Here is a 17,884-nt window from a genome sequence, read left to right as displayed (position 1 = left end):
GAGCCATTCTCTCCGACACCCTCAACACGGATAGACCTTCGCTACTGAAGAAGGGTCAAGGACCCGAAATCGCGATCTAGCAAAAATGACTAGCTTCGGCGAAGTCATACAGCCAATTAAAAAAGAATATAAGACAATCATAAGATATAAGGAAAATATCTTAAGAAAAATAACAAATGCTCAACTAGCTATCACATTCAATGAGATATGTATTAGAGAAAGACTCCTGCCCATATACACCCTTAATATATATATATATATATATATATATATATATATATATATATATATATATATATATATATATATATATATATATATATATATATATATATATATATATATATATATATAACCAAAAAAACGTGTATTTTGAGTGTTTTTTTTCCACAATGTTAGGTACAAGCATGCCAAAATGCCTGCAAAGTACTCTATATGAGGAAACGAAAGAACGAGAAACGTCTATTATGAGTACTTTTGAGTTTCTTGGGTACCAAAACGCTGAAAATCATGAATGGCAATCTGTATGGGGAAAAAGAACAATATTACCAAAAACGTGCATTTTGAGTGTTAAAAACCTGAAAATAGTCAAAATACTTGTTTATGGTAAAATTATTCTGTTTCACCATGAACTGTGTTTTATATGGGTTTTATCGTTTCAGTACGTAAGAAGATTAAAAACACTCAAAAGACATGTACGTAACGTTGTTTTGTATTCTTATATAAGGTGATTTCTATGCTTTTAAGCGTGTTTGTGCCTAACACGCTCAAAAACAATGAAAAGACACGTTTTTGGTAATGCTGTTTCGTTTCCCCATATATGAACCTTCCTTGCCTCGTGCTGTTTTGCTACCTAATAATGTGAGAAAACACTCAAAATAGTACAAAATAGAGTACTATTCATTTGTTTTAGGATTTTGGTACCTAAGAATATAAAAAAAAATCATAATACACGCTTCTCGTAATTTCTCGTTTCCCCGTATAGAGTATATTGCATTCATTTTTACTTTTCAACGTAACAAGCTCAAAACATTTAAAAGACATTTTTTTTTATAAAGTTATTGTGTTTATGAAGGGTGTTTTTGCATGTAATTTAGAGTTTTGGTACGTAAGAAGCTAAAAAAACATTCATAAGATCCGTTTTTTCGTAATGTTTTGAATTTTCATAGATAGTGATTTTAAGCACTTTGCTGCCTTACATGCTCAGAAACCCTCAAAGCACTATTTTTTTTTTTTCTGAAAAATGTTGCTTCCTTTCCTATTATAAAGGGTTTTGGATGCATTTTGTCGTTTTGGCGGGTAACAATGTGAAACACACTCAAAATACATGATTTCTCTATTTCGAAAACCAAAACAACATTACATTAGTCTTTTGAGTCTTTTCATCTATTTACGTACCGAAACGCTAAAACGCATGCAAAAAAATTTAATGTAGAAACAGAATAATATTATCAAAATCATAATTTTTTTATATTATTTTTTTATAGCTTGTTACGTAGAAAAAGCGAAAATGCATGCAAAGTACCATATATAAGGAAACAAAAGACTTCATGAGGAACTTCTATTATGAGTATTTTGAGGTTCTTAGGTACCAAAATGTTAAAGTGCATGAATACCACTCTATATGGAGAAACACAAAAAGCATTATCGAAAACATGTATCTCGACAGCATTTCATATTGTTAGGCAATATGTCTTTTTGAGTGTTTGAGCGTGCTAAGCACCAAAACCCTAAAATGTATGTAAGCATCCTGTATGAGTAAACAAAATAATATAACTACATACATCTCTTTTCAGTGTATTTTGAGGTATGTACCAAAACGCTAAAATGCATGCAAAAAAAAAAAAAAAAACGTATAGAGGAATAGTAAAAAATTACAAAAGAAACGTGTTTTTAGTGCTTTTCAACTCAATACGTAGAAAACGCCAAAATGCATGTAAATTATCCTATATCTGGTAACGAAAAGATATTACAAGAAACTTGTATTTTTAGTGTTTTTGAGCTTCTTTGGTACCAAAACGAGAAAAAGTATGCATAGCACCCTATATAGAGAAACATAATAAGATAACCAAAAATTGGTATTTTGAGTGATTTTTCACATTGTTAGATACCAAAACGCCAAAATGTACGGAAAGTACCTTATATCAGGATAGGAAACGATATTTCAAGAAACGGGTCTTTTGTGTGTTTGTGAGCGTGCTAGGCACAAAAATGCTAAAAAAAAAAACGTAAAACAAACATTAATAAAACATCTCCTGAGAGTTTTTGAGCTACTTACGTCGTAAAATGATAAAACGCATGCAAATGCTTTATGGAAAAACAAAATAACTTTAGCAAAAAAATTGCATTTTTTTTTCAGCTTTTTACGTACAAAAACGCTGAATTGCATGGAAAATAGTTTATAAGGGGAAACGAAAGAACTTTACGAGAAACGTGTATTATGATTGTTTTTGAGCTTCTTAGGTACCAAACCAGAAAAAAAATGTATGAATATCACACTATATAAAAGAAACATAAATTATTATAAAAAAAACTTGTATTTTGAATGTTTTTAACATTGTTAGGTATCCAAACGGTGAAGTGCATGGAAATATCCCTATAAGGGAAAGCAGAACTACGTTTCCAGAATCGTATATTTTCAGTGTTTTTAACGTATTAGCAAGGAAAATGGTTAAAAAAAAGACCGTAAAAAAAAAATCCTTATGGAAAATAAGTATCGAGTGTTTTTGAGTTATTTTTTACGTCAAAAACACCAAAATGCATACAAACTATCCTATATGGGGAACCAAAACGACATTACAAGAAACGTTTATTATCATTATTATTTTTTTTTTAGCTTCTTAGGTACCAAAATGTTAAAACGTATGAATAGCGCTTTATTTGGAGAAAAAGATTAATACCAAAAAAGTGTATTTTAAGTGTATTTCACATTATTAGGAGATATAACAGCGAAATGCATGCAAAGCAATCGATATGGAGAAACGAAAAGTCTTTACGAGAAATCTGTTTTTTGAACTTCTCAAGTAACAAACTCTAAAACGCATGAATAACCTTCTATATGAAAAAAAACAAAAAACAAACAGAATAATAGTACCAAGAACCGTGTCTTTTGAGTGTTTTTTTCAGTATCTTACGTACCAAAAACGCAAAACACGCATGCAAAACACACTTTATGGAGAAAAAGACTAATATTACCAAAAACAAGTTTTTTTGGGGTGTTTTGTGAGCTTAGGTGGAAAAACGCCAAAATACATCCTTCTTAGGTACGAAAATTTTATATGGAGAAACGAAAAGGCATTACAAGAAACGTGTTATGAATGTTTTTTTAGCTTCTTAGGTACCAAAACGCAATAAACCACGAATAACATTCTATATGAAGATACAAAACAACATTACCGAATACGTGTTTTGAGTGCTTTTTTTTCACATTCATAGATACGAAAACACCAAAATGCATCCAACGATCCTTATATAGGGAAAAGAAATTAAATTTCTAGTAACGTGTCTTTTATGAGTTTATTAGCGTGTTAAGTACCAAAACGACAAAAAAAAAAAAGTAAATAAAAAAAAAAAAAACACCCTATATGGATAACAAACCGTCACCGAAACCGTCTCTTTTCAGTGTTTTCAGGTAATTACGTATCATAATGCTAAAACGCATTAAAAAAAAAAAAAACATTTATGGCGAAACATTATATATTTGCGAAAAAAAAAAAAATGTTTTTGAGTTTGTTACAAAAACGACAATGCACACAAAGTACACTATGGGAAACGAAAGGGCATTACCTGAAACGTGTATTATTAGTGCTTTTGAGCTTCTCAGGTACCAAAATGTTAAAAGGTATTAATAGTACTCAATGGAAAAAAAAAAACTACCAAAAACTTGTGTTTTATGTGTATTACACATTATTAGGTGGCAAAAAGCCAAAAAAAATACAGGAAAAATAGGCTATAGTTGGGAAAGAAAATGATATTTCGTGAAACGTGTCTGTTGAGTGTTTATGATCGTGTTAGGCACCAAAATATTTTTGAGCCTCTTACGTACCAAAAAGCTAAAACACATGATTTATGGAGAAACACAATAAAATTACGAAAAAACAAATATTTTAAGAGTTTTCAGTTTATTAACTACGAAAACGCCAAAATGTATGCAAAGTACCTAATATTAAGAAACGAAAAGACATTACAAGAAAAGTGTATTATCAGTGTTTTTAATCTTTTTAGGTACCAAAACGCTAAAAGACATAAATAGTATTTCTCTATATGGAAAAAAAAAAAAATAAATAAATAAAAACACTTACCAAAAAACGTGATTTTTGAGTTTTATTTCACATTGTAAGATAGCAAAAACGCCAAAATGCATGCAAAGTGCCCTCTCTAGGGAAACGAAACGACATTTCCAGAAAAATATATTTTTTTTCTTTTTTTTTAAGTGTTTATGAGCGTGTTAGGCAGAAAAACGCTAAAAGGCATGGAAAAGTTCCTCTATGGGGAAAGCAAAACAACATTTCTAAAAACGTGTGTTTGGTGTGTTTTTGAGCTACTTATGTACAAAAACCATAAAACGAATGGAAAACACCCTTTTAAATAGAAAGAGAATAACCTTAACAAAAACAAGTATTTAAATGCTTTTGAGCTTGTTACGTACAAAATCGCCAAAATGCATGCAAAGAATGAGGAAATGAAAAGACATTGCGAGAAATGTGTGTTATGAGTGTTTTTGAGATTGCTGTCTACGAAAACGCGAAAACCCTGTAATAACACTCTAAATGGAGAAACAGAACAACATCAAAAGAAAAAACAAACGTGTTTTGTGTATTCTTTTACACTGTTAAGTAATTAAATGCATAAATACATGTAAGGTAAACTATATGAGGAAAAAAAAAAGACATTTCCTGGAACATGTTTTTTGAGTGATTATGATCTTGTTAGGTACCAAAACGCAAAAATGCATGCAAACACTCTTCATGTAGAAAACATGATAATATTACTGAAACCAAGTATTTCGAGAGTTTTTGAGCTTATTACGTAGAAAAACGCCAAAATCCTTGATTACACGATCTGAAGAAACAAAAACGCATTACGAGAAACTTGTGTTATGAGTGTTTTTTTTCAGTTTCTTAGGTACTAAAACGCTAAAACGCCTAAATATATGGAGAAAATTAACATTATAAAAACTTGCATTTTGAGTGTATTTCACATGGTTAGGTACCAAAATGCCAAAATGTACGCAAAACACACTTTATAGGAAAAGGAAACGATATATCCAGAAATGTGTTTTTTGAGTGTTTATGAGCGTGTTAGGCACCAAAACGGTTAAAAAAAAGCATGAAAAGTACCCTATATGGAAAAAAGAAACATCATTACCAAAAACGTTTCTCTTCGGTCTTTTTGAGCGAAATAGACTCAAAATATATGTTATTAATAATGTTATGTGTCTTCATATAAAGTGTTATTCATGCGTTTTAGCGTTTTTGTACCTAAGAACCAAAAACTTTCATAATACACGTTCCTCGTAAAGTATTTTCGTTTCGAAACATGCTTTCTTGTAACAATTTCATTTCCCCATATCAAGGGCTTTCCATGCATTTTGGCGTTTCGGTACCTAATAATGTGAAATATGCTCAAAACACACGTTTTTTAATGTTGTTCTGTTTCTTCATAGAGTGCTGTTTATAGGTTTAGCGTTTCAATACCTAAAATGTTAAATAAAATAATTATAATACATGTTTTTCGTAATGTCATTATGTCTACCTATTAAGAGTATTTTGCATCCATTTTAATGTTTTTGTATGCAACAAACTCAAAAAAACTCTCAAAATACTTGTTTTTGGTAATGATATTCTTTTACATAAAAGGTGTTTTGCATGCTTTTTTAGGGTTTCGGTACGTAAGAGGCTGAAAAAAACGTGTCAAAAGACACGTTTTTTGGTAAAGTTGTTTTCTATTCCCATTTAGGGTGTTTACCATTGCATTTTAAACACTCAAAAAAAAAAAACACATTTCTTGAAATGTAGTATCGTTTCCAAATATATTGGTACTTAACAATGTGGAAAAAAAAAAAATTCAAATTACGCGGTTTTTGGTAATGTTGTTCTGTTTCTTCGTATAAGGTGGTATTAACGCGGTTTCGCATTTCGGTACCTGGGAAGCTCAAAAACACTTATAATACACTTTTCTTCTAATGTCTTTTTTGTTTCCCCACATAGTATACTTTTCATATATTTTGGTGTTATTCTGTAACAAGCTCAAAAACACTCAAAATACTTGTTTTTGGTAATGTTATTCTGTTTCTGTATAAAGGGTGTTTTGCATGCATTTTACCTTTTTGGTACATAAGAAGTTCAAAAACACTCAAAAAGTCATGTTTTTCGTTGTCGTTTTGTATTCCCAAATAAAGTGATTTCCATGCTTTTTAGCGTATTGGTGCTTAACACGCTCAAAAACATTTAAAAGATACGTTTCTGGAAATCTTATTTTTACCCATATAGAGGATTTTCAATGCATTTTGGTGATTTGCTATTTATTAATGTAAAAACACTCAAAATACACGTTTTTTGGTCTCGATATCGAGTACTATTCCTGAGTTTCAGCATTTTGTTACCTATGATGTTCAAAAACACTTATAATAGATTTTCTTCGTAATGTCCTTTCGTTTCGTTTTTTTATTTATTTTATTTTTTTTTTTATTAAGTGCTGTCAATGCGTTTTAGCGTCTTTGTACCTAAAAAGGTAAAAAAAAAAAAAAACGATTATAATAGATCTTTCATAATGTCCTTTCGTTTCCCAAAATAGAGGACTCTGCATATATTTTGGCGTTTCTTTACGTAACAAGCTCAAAAAAAACTCAAAATACTTGTTTTTCGTAAGGTTATTCTCTTTTTTTTTTTTTTTATATATAAAGTGTGTTTTGCATGTTTTAGAGTTTTGGTGCTAAAGAAATTCAAAAACCCTGAAAAGACACTTGTTCGTAATGTTGTTTTACATGTATATTCCCATATAGGGTGATTTCTATGTTTTTTTTTTTTTAGCGTTATGATGCCTAGTACAAAAAAAATAAATAAATAAATAAAAAAAAAAACCCTCAAAAAACATTTTTCTAGAAATGTAGTTTTGTTTCCATATATAGGTGACTGTGAATACATTATGGCATTTTGGTACCTAATAATAAAAAATAAAGAAAAAACGCCCAAATACAAATTATTGTTAATGTTCTGATTTGTCGATATAAAGTGCATTATAAAATTCATGCGTTTTAATATTTTGCTACCTAAGAAGCTCTAAAATTCTCATAATACACCTTTTTCCTAATGTCTTTTCGTTTAATATTACAGAGTCTTTTGCTTGCATTTTGGCATTTTTCCACGTACTAAGCTCAAAAACAAACAAAAACACGTTTTTGATATACTGTTTCTTCATGTTTTTTTTTTTTTTTTGCAAGCGTTTCAGCGTTTTTTGGTACGTAAGTAGCTCAAAAACACTATAAAGAGACGTTTTGGTAATGTCTTGTTCTCCCATGTAGGGTACTTTCCCTCCTTTTTTATCGTTTGGGTGTCTGCACGCACATAAATATATAAAAAAAAAACACGTTTCTGGAAATCTCGTTTCCTTTCTCCATGTAGGGTGCTTTCCACGGATTTAAAATCCTAACAATATGATATACACTCAAAATAACACGTAATGTAATTCTGTTTCTCTCTATAGAGTGTTATTCATACTCATTCAGAGCGTTTTGGTACTTATGAAACTAATAAAAAACTCATAATACACGTTTTTCGTAATGTTTATCCATTTCCCCATTTAGGGTACTGTGCTTACTTTTTGGCGTTTTCCTACGAAACAACTTGATAAAACACTCAAAATACTTATTTTCTTAATGTTATTAATAATATTTTACATGCATTTCAAAGTTTTGGTACATAAATTGCTCAAAAGCAGTGGAAAAAAAAACGTTTCTAGTAATGTGTTGTTTTCCCATATAGGGTGTTTTTTTGTTTCTTTCTTTTTTCGTTTTGGTGTCTAACACGCTCATTAACAATCAAAAGGCACTTTTCTTGAAATCTCGTTTTCTTTCACCATATAGGGTGTTTTGTTTGCATTTTGGAGTTTTGGTACCTGACTGTGAAATACACTCAAAATACATGTTTTTGGAAATATTGTTCTGTTTTTTTTTTTTTCTATAGAGTGCTAATTATTGCCTTTTAGCGGTTTGTTACCTAAGAGGTATAAAAAAAAAACACCTTTCTCGTAATATTTTTTTTTCCATTTAACCAAATAGGGTACTTGGAATGTATTTTGACGTTTTTCACGTAACAGCCTCAAAAACAATAAAAAAAAAACTTGTTTTTGGTAATGTTATTCTGTTTCTCAATCAAGGGTGTTTTGCATGCGTTTTAGCGTTCTGATACATAAGTTGCTCAAAAATACTGAAAAGAGACATTTTTGTTAATGTTTTGTTTTTCATTATAGTGTGATTTCCATGCTTTTCATCGTTTTGGAGGTAGAACATTCATAAACACTCAAAAGACACCTTTCTGGAAAACTCGTTTCCTTTCGCATGCTTTACATGTGTACCTAACAATGAGAAATACACTACAATTACAAGTTTTTGGTAAAGTTATTATGTTTCTCCATGAAGATATTTTTTTTTTTTTTTTTGCATGCGGCTTAGGTTTTTGGTATGTAATAAGATCAAAAACACTTAAAAATCACGTTTTCCTTAGTGTGTTCTTTTGTTGTTCAAATCAAGTGATTTCTGGAAACATCGTTTCATTTCCTCATAAAGGTTACTTTGCATGCATTTTTGCGTTTTCTACGTAACAAGATCATAAACACATAAAATACTTGTTTTTGGGAATTTTATTCTGTTTCTCCATAAAGTGTTTTGCAAACGTATTAGCGTTTTGGTAAGTAAGAAGCTCAAAAAGATTGAAAAGACATGTTTTTGATAATGTTTTTTATTCCCATATGGTGATCTTTCCATGCTTTTTAGCATTCTGGTACCTAGCAGATTCATAAACATTCAAAAGACCCGTTTCATTAAATTTAGTTTTTGTTTGTTAGTTAGTGGGCTTCCATACATTTTGGCGTTTTGGCACCTAACAATATGAAAAAAACACTCAAAATACACGTTTTTGGTAATGTTGTTATGTTTATCCATACAGAGTGCTATTTATGCGTTTTCACATTTTGCTACCTAAGAAGCTCAAATTTACTCATAATACACGTTTCTCGTAATGTCTTTTTCTTTCTTCATATAGAATACTTTGCATACATTATGGCGTTTTTCTTCCTAAGAAGCTCAAAAACTCTCAAATGATTTCTTTTTGGTGATATTATTCTGTTTTTCCATAAAGTGTGTTTTTCATGCATTTTACCTTCTTGGTACGTAAGAAGCTGAAAAAAAACTCAAGACACGTTTTTGTCATAGTTTTTTTTTTTTATTTCCATGTATATGTGTATATAAACTTGTTAACTACAACACAGTAAAAAGCATGAAAACTTCCCTATACTGGAAAAGCAAAAACAACATTCCCCCAAAAAAACGTATTTTTTGGGGTATTTGTCAGCTACTAACGCACAAAAACGCTAAAATGCTTGCAAAAATCCCTTCATGGAAAAAAACAAATAACCTTACCAGAAACTAGTATTTCATTTTATTTCTTAAGCTTGTCACGTACAAAAGCGCCAAAATGCAGGCAAAGTACACTATATATGGATACGAAAGTGCATTACGAGAAACGTGCAGTATGAGTGTTTTCAAATTATTAGGTACCAAAACGATAAAGCGAATGAATAGCACTCTATATGGAGAAACAAAAACGCTAAAATGCATGCAAAGCATCATATATGAGGGAAAATACGACACTTCTAGAAACGTGTCTTTTCAGTGTTTGTAAGCGTATTAGGTACCAAAACGCTAAAAAGCAAGGAAAGAACCATACATGGGAAAACAAAACATTACAAAAAAGTCTTTTCATTGTTTTGAGCTACTTACATACTAAAACGCAAAAGCGCATGCAAAACACCTTTTATGGAGCAACAGCAAAACGTGTATTTTTTAATGTTTTAAGATAATTACGTAAAAAAATTTCAATATTCATGTAAAGTTCCCAATATGGGGAAACGAAAAGACATTACGAGAAACGTATATTATAAGTGTTTTACACCTTATTAGGTTGAAAAATACGAAAATGCATGAATACCACTCTTTATGGAGTAACAGAGCAACATTACTAAAAACGTGTATTTTGTTTGTTTTAACAATGTTATGTACCAAAACGTCGAAATTCATGCAAAGTGCAATCTATGGGAGAAACGAAACGAAATTTCCAGAAACTTCAATTTTGAGTGTTTATGACCGTGTTAGGCACCAAAACTCTAAAAAAAATAAAAATAGAAAGCATTCTATATGGGAATACAAAACAAAATAAAAAAAAAATGGTATTTTTTTTTGTGTGTGTTTTTGAGCTACTTTTATATCAAAACGCTTGAACAAACGGAAAACACGTTTAATGGAGAAACAAAATAACAATACAAAAAAAAATATATTTTCAGTGTTTTGAGGTATGTAAGTAGAATAACGCCGAAATGTATGCAAAGTTCCCTATGCCGGGAAACGAAGACATTTCGAGAAACGTGTATTATGAGAGCTTTTGAGCTTTTTAAGTACCAAACACAAAGGCACCTTAATAGTACTCTATATGGAAAAGCAAAACAACACGAATGAAAATATATATTTTGAGTGGTTTTCATATTATTAGGTACCAAAGCGCAAAAATACATGCAAAGACCTTTAAAAGACGACACAAAACGAAATTACAAGAAACCTATCTTTTGAGAGTGTTTCTACGTGTTAGGCACCAAAACAATAAGTATGAAAAGAGCACTATGTTGGAAGGGAAAAAGAAATAACCAACAGAGTGACTTTTCACGTGTTTGGAAGTTTTTAAATTTATAATGTACCAAAACGATAAAACATGCAAAACACCCTTCCTGCAGAAACATAAAAACATTACCAAAAACGAGCATTTTGAGCGATTTTTCAGCTTATGTACAAAAGCGTCAAAATGAATATAAAGTACCCTATATAAGAAAACGAAAAGACATTAAGAGAAACCAGTATTATGAATTTTTTTTTTCAGCTTATTAGGTACCGAAACGATAAAACGCACGATTTACCTTCTGTATGGAGAAAACGTGTATTTTAAGTGTATTTTGCTTTGTTAGGTATCAAAACGCCAAAATGCATGCAAAGCACCCGATATGGGGAAAATAAACATTTCCAGAAACATGTCTTTTGAGAGTTTATGAGTGAGTGTGTTAGGCACAAAAAGCTCAACATTAAGTGTTTTGAGGTACTTACATACCAAACCGCTAAAACGGTTGCAAAACACACTTTATGGAGAAACTCAAACGCTTTACCAAAAACATGCATTTTTGAAAAATTTTGCGCCTGTTACGTACAAAAACGATAAAATACATGCAAATAACCATAAAAGGGGAAAAGAAAACATTAAAAGGAACGTATATTTTGAGTGGTATTGAGCTTCATAGGTACCAGAACACTAAAACGTATGAATAATACTCTATATGGAGAAACGGAACAAGATTAACCAACCCTTGTGTTTTAAGGCTTTTTTTCACGTTATTAGGTACCGCAACGCGAAAATGCATGCAAAGCATACTATATGGGGAAAGGAAACATTTCCAGAAACATGTCCTTTCACTGTTTATGATTATGTTAGGTACCAAGAAGCTAAAAACCAAGGAAAGCACCCTATAGGAGAAAACAAAAGATTACAAAAACTTTTCATTTCAGTGCTTATGAGCTACTTACATACAAAAACACTTAAACGTATCTAAAACGCCTCTTTTTTGGAAAAACTGAATAACATTACCAAAAAAGCGTGTATTTTCAATGTTTTGAGCTTGTTACGCAAAAAAAAAAAAGTAATCAAAGACATTATGAGAAACTTATATAAAGAGCGTTTTTTAACTTCTCAGGTACCAAAACGCGAAAATGCATAAATAATACTCTCTTTAGAGAAATACAACAATATTAGATACCAAAACGCTAAAAAGCAACGAAAGCTCCCTATTTGGAAAAGCAAAACATTACCAAAAGCGTGTCTTTTGAGAATTTATACAGCTACTTACGTACCAAAACGCTAAAATGCATGCAAAGCACATTTTATGGAGAAAGAGAATAACATTACCAAAAACGTGTATTTTGAGTTTTTTGTTTATCTTACGTATAAAAAAAGCAAAAATGCATGCAAAGTATCCTAAATGGCGATACGAAAAGAAATAAAAAGACACTTCATTTATCAGTGTTTTTGAGATTCTTAGGTAGCAAAATGCACAAACGCATGTATAACATTATATATGAAGAAACAGAAGAACATTACCGAAAACGTATATTTTGAGTGTTTTTTCACATTGTTACGTAACAAAAACGCCAAAATGCATGAAATTCACCCAATATGGATGAAATAAAGGACATTACGAGAAAGATGCCATTAGTGTTTTTGAGCGTCTTAGGTACCAAACGCGAAAACTATTTAGTACCACTGTATATGGAGAAACAGAACATTACCAAAAACGTTTATTTTGTGTTTTTCACAATTTTATGTACCAAAACGTCAAAATGACTCCAGAGCACCATCTATGGGAAGATAAAACGATATTTCCAGAAACATGTCTTTTGAGTGTCGATTGTTGTTGTTAGGTACCAAATTTATAAAAAAAGCATGGAAAGCTACCTATATGAAAGAACAAGTCAACCAAAAATTTATCTTTTGGGTATTTTCAGCTACTTACGTACCATAACGCTGAGATGTATGCAAAACACCCTTTATTATCATAAACATTTTTTTTCTTTTTACATATAAAAAAGAAACATAAATGCATGCAAAATAATTTGCATGAGGAAATGAAAAGACATTAGAAGAAACTTTTATAATAAGTTTTTTTTTTTTTTATTTCTTAGGTACCAAGACCTATTTGACGCATTGAAGAACAGTCTATATGGAGAAAAGAACAAGATTACAAAAAAATGTGCTTTTTGAGTGTTTTTCACATTGTTAGGTACGAAAACACTCTATAAAGAGTGTTATTTGTGGGTTTTAGCTTTCTTATACTTAACGAACTTAAAAAAAAACTCATAAAACACGTTTCTCGTAACGTCCATTCATTTTCCAAACATAGGGTTCTTTCCATGTATTTTAGCTTTTTTTTTATAGGTAACATGATGAAAAACACTCAAAATATATGTTTTTTGGTAATATTATTCTGTTTCTCCATAAAGGGTGTTTTGCATGCGTTTTAGCGTTTTGGTATGTAAGGAGCTCAAAAACACTTAAAGGCAAGTTCTTCGTAAAAGTTCGTTTTATTCCCATGTAATGTGATTGCCGTGCTTTTTACTGCTTTGCTAGTTTCGCATGCAATTTGGGGTTTTGGTAACTAAGAATGTGAAAAACACTCAAAATACACGCATTTGGTAAAGTTATTCTGTATTCTTAATTAAGAGTGTTATTCCTGAGTTTCAGCATTTTGGTATCTAAGAAAATTCTTTATATACACGAGTTTTTGCGTTTTTTGCCTTGTGGTTCTTGTGAAACTATAAAACACTCATTATACACATTTCTCGTAATGTCCTTTTGTATCCCAATATAGAGTGCTTTCCATCCATTTTCGCATTTTTTGAAGGTAAGAAGCTCAAAAACATTAAAAATATACCTTTTTGGTAATATTATTCTATTTCTTCATATTCGTTGGTTTGCATCCTGTTTAGCGTTTTTCTACGTAAAACACTTAAAAGACACTTTTTTCAGTAATTTTGTGATGGATTCCCATTTTGAGTGACTTCCTTATTATTTATTGTTTTGGTGCCTAACATGCTGAAAAACACTCAAAAGACAGGTTTCTGGTAAAATCGTTTAATTTCCCAATATAGGAGGCTTTGGATGCACTTTAGGGTTTGGTACATAAGAGTCCGAAAAAAAAGATAAAATTAACTTTTTTTCATAATGTTCTTTTTTCACATAATTTCCCTGAATTTTTTCCAGAATTTTGTCATCTCGGTACCTATAAAGATGAATAACAAAAAAAAAAGAAATTCGTTTTTTTTATTTTTTTCTTTATTTATTTTTTTTTTTTTTTTGGTACTTAAAGAACTTAAAAACACTCATAATACACATTTCTCGAAATGTTCTTTAATTTCTCAAACATAAGGTTCTTTGCATGTACTTAAACGCTTTTATAGGTAACATGATAAAAAATAATCAAAATACATGTTTTTGGTAATGTTATGATATTTCTCCATAAGGGGTGTTTTGCATGCTTTTTTTTTTTAGCGTTTTGGCTTAAAGGCAAGTTCTTGGTAAAAGTTTGTTTTATTCCCATGTAATGTGATTGTCCTGCTTTTTATTGCTTTATTGCCTATCATGCTAAAAAAAAACACTTAGAAGACACTTTTCTGGTAATGTCATTTTTTTCCCACATAAAGCTACTTTCACATGCAATTTGGGGTTTTGGTAACTAAGAATGTGAAAAACACTCAAAATGCACGCATTTGGTAAGGTTGTTCTGTTTCTCAATTTAGAGTGTTATACAGGAGTTTAAGCATTTTAAAAGCATAAAAAAATCCTATTTTTTTATTTATTTTTTCTTTTTCTCTATAAAGAGTGTTATTTGTGGGTTTTAGCTCTTTGGTACTTAAAGAACTTAAAAACACTCATAATACACGTTTCTCGTAATGTCCTTTCTTTTCCCAGACATAGGGTTCTTTGCATGTATTTAAGCGTTTTTAGAGGTAACATGATCAAAAACACTCAAAATACATATTTTTGGTAATGTTAATCTGTTTCTCCATAAAGGGTGAAAACGCATGGAAACGCATGGAAACCCTTTATGCGTGAAAACGCATAAAAGGTAAAACGCATGGAAAACATGCGTTTTACCGTTTTCGTATAAAAGGGGCTCAAAAACATTTAAAGGCAAGTTCTTGGTAAAAGTTGGTTTTATTCCCATGTAATGTGATTGCTCTCCTTTTTAGTGCTTTATTGCCTAACACGCTCAAAAATATTGAAAAGACACTATTCTGGTAATGTCACTTTTTTTCCCACATAAAGCTAGTTTCGCATGCAATTTGGGGTTTTGGTATCTAAGAATGTGAAAAACACTCAAAATACACGCATTTAGTAAGGTTGTTCTGTTTCTCAATTAAGAGTGTTATTCAGGAGTTTCAGCATTTTGGTATCTAAGAAACTTCTGCATATACTCGTACACGAGTTTTTGCGTTTTTTGCCTTGTGGTTCTTGTGAAACTATAAAACACTCATTATACACGTTTCTCGTAATGTCTTTTTGTTTCCTTATATAGAGTGCTTTGCATCCATTTTCGCGTTTTTTTTTTTTTTGTTGTTCGTAACTAGCTCAAAAACACTTAAAATATTCCTTTTTGGTAATGTTATTCTATTTCTTCATATTGATTGCTTTACATCCGTTTAAGCGTTTTTCTACGTAAAACACTGAAAAAACACGTTTTCAGTAATTTTGTTTTGGATTCCATTATAGAGTGACTTCCATATTATTTATCGTTTTGGTGCCTAACATGCTGAAAAAAACTCAAATGACAGATTTCTGGTAAAGTCGTTTAACTTCCCCATATAGGTGGCTTTGCATTTACTTTAGGGTTTGGTACATAACAGTCCGAAAAAAAAAAAGCTAAAATAAACTTTTTTTAATAATGTTCTTTTTTTCACATAATTTACCTGAATTTTGCCAGAATTTTGGCATATCGGTACCTATGAAGATGAATAACAAAAAAAAAAATCCTATTTTTTATATATTTAATTTTCCTTATAAAGAGTGTTATTTGTGGGTTTTAGCTTTTTGGTACTTAAAGAACTTAAAAACACTCATAATACACGTTTCTAGAAATGTTCTTTCGTTTCCCAAATATAAGGTTCTTTGCATGTACTTAAGCGCTTTTATAGGTAACATGATCAAAAACACTCAAAATAAATGTTTTTGGTAATGTTATTCTGTTTCTCCATAAAGGGTGTTTTGCATGCGTTTTAGCGTTTTGGTATATAAGGAGCTCAAAAACACTTAAAGGCAAGTTCTTGGTAAAAGTTGGTTTTATTCCCATGTAATGTGATTGCCCTGCTTTTTAGTGCATTATTGCCTATCATGCTAAAAAAAAAAAAAAAAAACACTAAAAAGACACTTTTCTGATAATGTCAATTTTTTCCCACATAAAGCTACTTTCACATGCAATTTGGGGTTTTGGTAACTAAGAATGTGAAAAACACTCAAAATACACGCATTTGGCAAGGTTGTTCTGTTTCTCAATTAAGAGTGTTATTCTGGAGTTTCAGCATTTTGGTATCTCCATATATACGAGTTTTTGCGTTTTTTGCCTTGTGGTTCTTGAGAATCTATAAAACACTCATTATACACATTTCTCGTAATGTCCTTTTGTTAACCAATATAGAGAGGTTTGCATCCATTTTCGCTTTTTTTGTAAGTAAAAAGCTCAAAAACACTAAAAATATACCTTTTTGGTAATCTTATTCTATTTCTTCATATTGGTTGGTTTGCATCCGTTTTACCGTTTTTCTACGTAAAACAAGAAAAAGACATTATGTGGGAAAAATTACAGAGAAATTATGTGAAAAAAGAACATTACCAAAAAAGTTAATTTTAGCTTCTTTTTTTTTCGGACTGTTATGTACCAAACCCTAAAGTGCATGCAAAGCCATCTGTATGGGGAAATTAAACGACTTTACAAGAAAACTGTCTTTTGAGTGTTTTTAGCATGCTAGACACCAAAACGATAAATAATATGGAAGTCACTGTATATGGGAATCCAAAACAAAATTGCTGAAAACGTGTCTTTTCAGTGTTTTACGTAGAAAAACGCTAAAACGGATGCAAACCAACCAATATGAAGAAATAGAATAACATTACCAAAAAGGAATATTTTAAGTGTTTTTGAGCTTGTTACCAAAAAAAAAAAAACGCGAAAATGGATGCAAAACACTATATTGGGAAACAAAAAGACATTACTAGAAACGTGTATAATGAGTGTTTTATAGTTTCACTAGAACCACAAGGCAAAAAACGCAAAAACTCGTGCATATAGAGAAGTTTCTTAGATACCAAAATGCTGAAACTCCTGAATAACACTCTTAATTGAGAAACAGAACAACCTTACTAATTGCGTGTATTTTGAGTGTTTTTCACATTCTTAGTTACCAAAATCCCAAATTGCATGCGAAACTAGCTTTATGTGGGGAAAAAAAAGTGACATTACCAGAATAGTGTCTTTTCAATATTTTTGAGCGTGTTAGGCAATAAAGCACTAAAAAGGAGAGCAATCACATTACATGGGAATAAAACCAAATTTTACCAAGAACATGCCTTTAAGTGTTTTTGAGCTCCTTATATACCAAAACGCTAAAACGCATGCAAAACACCCCTTATGGAGAAACAGAATAACATTACTAAAAACATGTATTTTGAGTGTTTTTGATTATGTTACTTATAAAAACGCTAATTAAATACATGCAAAGAACCTTATATTTGGGAAACGAAAGAACATTTCTAGAAACGTGTATTATGAGTGTTTTTAAGTTTTAAGTTTTAAGTTTAAGTACCAAAAACCTAAAACCCCAAAATAACACTCTTTAGAGAGAAAAAAATAAATAAATAAAAAAATTGGAATTTTTTTTCTTTTTTTTTTTTTGTTATTCATCTTCATAGGTACCAAGATGCCAAAATTGTGGCAAAATTCAGGAAAATTATGTGAAAAAAGAATATTATGAAAAAAAATTAATTTTAGCTTTTATTCGGACTGTTATGTACCAAACCCTAAA

The sequence above is a fragment of the Scylla paramamosain genome, chromosome 4 (assembly GCF_035594125.1).
Source record: "Scylla paramamosain isolate STU-SP2022 chromosome 4, ASM3559412v1, whole genome shotgun sequence".
Classification (NCBI taxonomy): Eukaryota; Metazoa; Arthropoda; class Malacostraca; order Decapoda; family Portunidae; genus Scylla; species Scylla paramamosain.
Note: the sequence above shows the minus strand (reverse complement) of the source record.